At 56.2% G+C, this 4,932-nt stretch overlaps 1 pseudogene; it reads left to right on the top strand.

The window, feature by feature from the left end:
• The first annotated feature begins 707 nt into the window (after positions 1 to 707).
• Positions 708 to 802, top strand: LOC146776005 (U6 spliceosomal RNA; annotated as a pseudogene).
• The last annotated feature ends 4,130 nt before the right edge of the window (positions 803 to 4,932 follow it).

The following is a 4,932-nucleotide window of genomic DNA, read 5'->3' as shown; positions in this document are numbered from 1 at the left end:
GGCTTTGGGTCATAGACAGTTTCCATACTTCGCGATGGCAGGTTCGGCTTCTTCTAATACAGCCGAGATGGGCGATGGGGACTCCTGGAGATGCCGGGGATTGTTCCCGGGGCCTCTTCCTTGCGGAGCTTGCGCTCTGCCACTGGGCTGCATCCCCGCTTCTGCCCTCGCATGTCCCCTTCTCGCAGTTGTTCTCTTGTCATGTGAGGGGCTGTGTCACTTGTGCTGCGCTGTTCTTGTTGGTGCGTGTCTGCACCATGGCTGGTCTGGATACTGCCTCCTGTACAGCTTGAGGGGCGCAGTGTTTCCGGCGGCTCCTTTGGTGTAGTGCTTCATGGTGCTGCCGGACTTGGGGCCTGGAGTCCCATGTTTGTTGTCCCGGTCAGTGCCCTTGCTTCGGGATCGTGTGATTCTGGGCTCGTCACTTGTTTCCCATGTTTGTGTACTGCAATTGCTGTGTGGTATGTAAGGTGTTTGTGTGATCCCTGATGTATGTGCTTACTCTTGTGCCACACTGGGTTGCGGCCTTGAGGCATGCACTCGCGCATTTGCACCTTGTCACTCGGTTGTGTGCTTCATGTCTTCCATAGATTCTGGCCTGGGGGGACACGCTTTCGGCGCAGAGTCCCCGGTTTAGCGGATTTTGTTTTGCTGCTCTACGCTCGGTCTCCCGGGTGGCGTTCTTCTCTCCAATTACTTTCTGTGTGGCATGTTTTTCTTCTCCTGCATTTTGATACGGAGTAGATTCGCATGGCCCCTGTGCTAGGTTGGCACGCCAATTCGTGAAGCGTTCCATGTTTGAATGGCAGGGAGTCTGTCGATGTTGCCGTGGTCAGGCAGTGTCTTTTTGCTTCCTGTTCCTTGGGCTGCTGCCCTTTCCTCTTGTTTGGCAGGTTCATACGGGCGGGGCTGGGGTTTGTTGTTGGGCTCTGCTCGGGTCCTGTGTTCTGCCTCCATTGTGCCGTTGGCTCCGGCTGTGTTGCAGTTCTGTTTCTCGTGTTGGGTGGCTTTGCTCTGCGTTCTTCACCTTGACCATCGGGAGAGTGCTCTTTCTTCTCGGCTCTGGTGTTGCCTTCCTGGCTGCCTTGGGCTGTCTGTTGGGGTAGGGGCCTTGTTCCTGGTGGTGTCCCGGCCTCCTCTCCGGGTTTGCGGGGGCTGTGTCCTTCCATGTTCCGGTGGGTACTCTGCTTTCCCCATTCCGGGTTTACGGGGAGGGATGGTTTTTGTTGTGGCTACCTCTCTTCCTGTATGCTGCAGTCCTCTGGTCGTTTTCTTTGGGGTTTTCTCGCCCCTGGCCTGGCCTTGGCCTTCCCTGTGTCTCTGGGGTGGTGCTCTGTGCCCCGGTGCCTCTGTGGGTCTCTGCCCGTTGCTTTTCCTGGAGGGTGTGCCTTTGGCTACGGTGCCAGGTTGTTGTCTCTGTCATCCTGCTGCTGTTCTGCCTCTCAGGATCCCTTTCCATGTTGTTGTGCTGCTTTTTGCCCTGGTTGTCTGCTAGCCCTGACATTCAGGCTTGGTGCCGGGGCTCCTTGGCTGTGTCCTGGGTCTGGATGTTGCTGTCCTGGCTTCCGGGGTTTTTGCCTTTGGCCTTTTTTCCCTGGGAATGGCTTCTCTCCTGGGTGGGGTCGCCCGGGTTTCTGGATAAGGTTGAGTTCCTCTTTTTCTGCTTCCCCCGGCTGCTGGTTCTTGGTGGGCGCTGTGGTGCTGGTCTGGCCTGCTTTGGGGTCTGTCTCCCTTGCCGGTGTGCTTGGGTTCCCTCGGTCGATCCTCTCTGGGCCTCGCTGCTGCGTGGTGTTCTGGGCGCCTCGTCTGCTCTGGTTCCTCGGTGGCTCTTTGCTTTCCTTGGGGTGTCTTGTGTTTGGCCTCTTGGCTGTTGGCTGTGCTTTTTCCTTCGGCCTTTCCTCCCTGCTTCTTATGATCTCGTCTGGTATCAGTGGTGCTGCTGGGTGGTCGGTGTTAGATGCCTGGATGAATTCCCCGGGTTCTGTTCGCCTCCGCTGGGGCTCTTCTGGCCTGTGGTGTCCTTCTCCGGCTTGGTTCGCTGTGGAGGGGGGGTGTTGTCCCTGCCCTTTCTGGTGGTTCTTTTTGCCGGTGTTGTGCCTCTGGTTTTTTTCCCGGTACTCATGTTGCTCCAGGGGCCGTGTTTCGGTCGCTCCTGGTCTGCTGGCTTGTGGTTGCTTCTGCTTGGCCTTCGGCAGTACCTACTTGTGGTTGCCTGTTGCCGTCGCCCTTCCTCCCTGTGGCTCCTGTTCTTGGCTGGTCTGCTGGTTTCTGTTTGGTGTGACCTGCTCGGGGTTGCCTGGTTGCACTCTTGCTGTGGTCCTGGCCTGCCTGTTGGGGCTGTGTTGGAGGTTCATTGGGTTGCCTGGCACTTCTTTTCGGGTGGCTTTTCTGCCTGTGGGGGGGCTGATCCCTCTGCTGTCGGGTTCCGGTCCTTGCAGGTGTGGTGTGTTCCTGACGTTGTGGCCTCTTGGTTCTGGCTCTGCCTGTTTGGGTCTGTCACCCACTCCTGTTTTACCTGCTTGCCTCCTCTTGGGTTTCGTTTGGGCGACGCCGGGGCTGTTTGCTATCTGGCCTGTGCTCTGCTGGGGCTTTCCCTTCTTTGGCCTTCCCCCGGCTTTGGGTTGGGCCTTCGGGTCCTTCTGGTCGTGCGGGTTGCTTGGCTTCGGCTTTGGCTTCCCGGCTGTGTCTTTGGTTGTTTTTCTGTTCCTCTCCCCTTGTGGGTTGGGGTTTCATGCTGTGATGTTTGGGCCTGTCCCGCTCCTTCGGGTCCTCTAGGGGGTTGTTGGCCCTCTGTCTTGCTGGCCTATGTATTTTTGCCCCTGCCTTCTGCTTGGGCTTTTTGGGGTCGTCTCTGGCTGGCCTGTCTCTGGTTGGGCTTGCCTGTTGTTGGTGTTGGCTCCCTTAGGGTTCCCTTGCTTTGGTCTTGGGTTCTCTGGGTCATTTGACCGTCCGGTTGCTCTCCTTCTCTGGAGTTCGGGGTCTGCCTTCTTCGGGCTGTTGCTTCCTGCTCCGGTTTCCTCCGGGTTGTGGCTGGGGCATTTACTGGAGCTGTGCTCTGGGGTTCATGTGGTTCCTCCTGTTCCCTTTTCCTCCTTGTTTTTCCGGGTCTTTTTGTCCTGGTTGGTTGCCCTTGTCGGTTCTTGCTGCTCGGGCTTCCTGGAGGTGCTGGTTCCCTTATTGACTTGTTTCCTAGTCTCTCGGGCCTGGTGGGTTGGCTTGGTTTTCCCTCTTTGCCTGTCCGTGGGCTTTTTCTCGCCTTCCGGGCTGGGTGCTGGTGGTCTGTTGGCTGCTGCTGGCCTTTTTCTCATGGGGCCTGCTGCTCTTTTCTGGGGTTTTGGGGGTTTGTCCTCTGGTCTCTCTGGGGTTGGGTCATTTGCTTCCCTTCTCTTCTGGTTTGGTCCTGCCCTTGGTGGGCTTCTCTGCCTTTTTTTCTCCGGAGACGGCGTTGGTTGTTTTTGGTTGGGGATTCGCGTTTCCCTGGCGCTCTTATCCCCTGGGTGTTTCTTTTCTTTAGGGGCCTTTATTCGGCTGGCATGGGTTCTCTGTGCCTGGGATTGGCTCCTGTTGCCCGGTTCTGGCTTGCTGGCCTGGTGGCTCTTGGTCTTTCTCTTTGGGTAGCCTCCTCACTGTTGTTTCCTTCTTGCCTCGGATGGCTTGTGTGTTCGTGCTCTCCCCTTCTCTGTTTGGCTGTGGGGTGTTCCTGCTGTACAGTCTGGTCGTCTGAATGTTCTCCCATTGTTTTGTTGGGTTCGTCCTGGGTTTGTGGGGCTCCCTCTTGTTGGGGGATCTGCCTGGGATTTTGCGGGGTTCTTCCTTTTGCTTCCTGCGGTTGCTACCTTGGTGTGGTTTCCTGGGTTGGCTTCTGTTTTGTTTGGGAAGGTCGGCTTTTCTGATTTGGTATTCTCCACATAGTAATGAATGGGACGAGGACAAAAGGGACCTGGGGGTAATGCTCTATTACTTAGCGGTAATCTTCATTACTCCGGGTCCCGTTGTCCTCGCCCCATTCATACGACCCGCCCTCCCTCCCGGACGGTCTGCCTTCCTGTTGTGGTCTTGGTTGTTCAGGCGGACTGCTGGGTAAGTACCCCTTATGTACTCCCGGTGGGAGGGGCGGGGTTAGTGTCCCAGCATTCTTCTGATCCTTTTTTTCTGTCGGGAGATGGTTATCTCCGCATAGTAATGAATGGGACGAGGACATAAGGGACGCGGAGTAATTAAGATTACCGGTAAGTAATAGGGCATTATGATGTCAGTGGGACCGACACCGATGTGCTGTCGATCCCACTGACCTGGCTAACTGCGGTCAGACCGCCGCATTAGGATGCGGTCGGTCAGACTGCATTGGCCCAGGGACCAACCGACAGCTTCTGACGGGCTCAAGGAGCTCTTTGGGCAGTCGGTATGATCGCCTTCCCCACAATAGAGGCGGTGCCTTCTCAGCCAACGCCTTGGGGATTACGATCCACCTTTTTCCCAGCCTTTTCACATCGGTTCTTCCGACATGAAAAGGCTGTCAGGAAGGCTTTTTTGCGGCCCTAGCAGGGGCCCCTGTCCACCGTGGCCCTGTGCTATGGGCCCTGGGGGGCATCTGTGGTGCCCACCTAAACATCCCTGCATTGCTTGGCAGGCACCGCATGGTGCCTGCCACAGGGTGCAGAAATGTTTGAAAACATGCCCCTTTGCATTGGGGCTTGTGCTGCGGCTCTTTTCCGGGCAACAGCACATGCCTCAATACAAAGGGGATGTTTCAGACCATCTCCACGGCAGTCGGATCCTAATTTGGTGCGCAGGACCACAGACTACCTGACGGTTGGTCCCGTTCCCCCAGTGATGGCCGCATAGTTTTTAGTGTTGTTTTTAATAAAGGTTAAAACATATCAAAGTAGAGAATATTGCTGTATGCAATATCATTTGCAGGTGTTAATTAGT

Source organism: Triturus cristatus, chromosome 12 (genome assembly GCF_964204655.1).
Source record: "Triturus cristatus chromosome 12, aTriCri1.1, whole genome shotgun sequence".
Classification (NCBI taxonomy): Eukaryota; Metazoa; Chordata; class Amphibia; order Caudata; family Salamandridae; genus Triturus; species Triturus cristatus.
The sequence above is the reverse complement of the archived record's forward strand: the minus strand, read 5'-3'. Positions and strand labels throughout refer to the sequence as shown.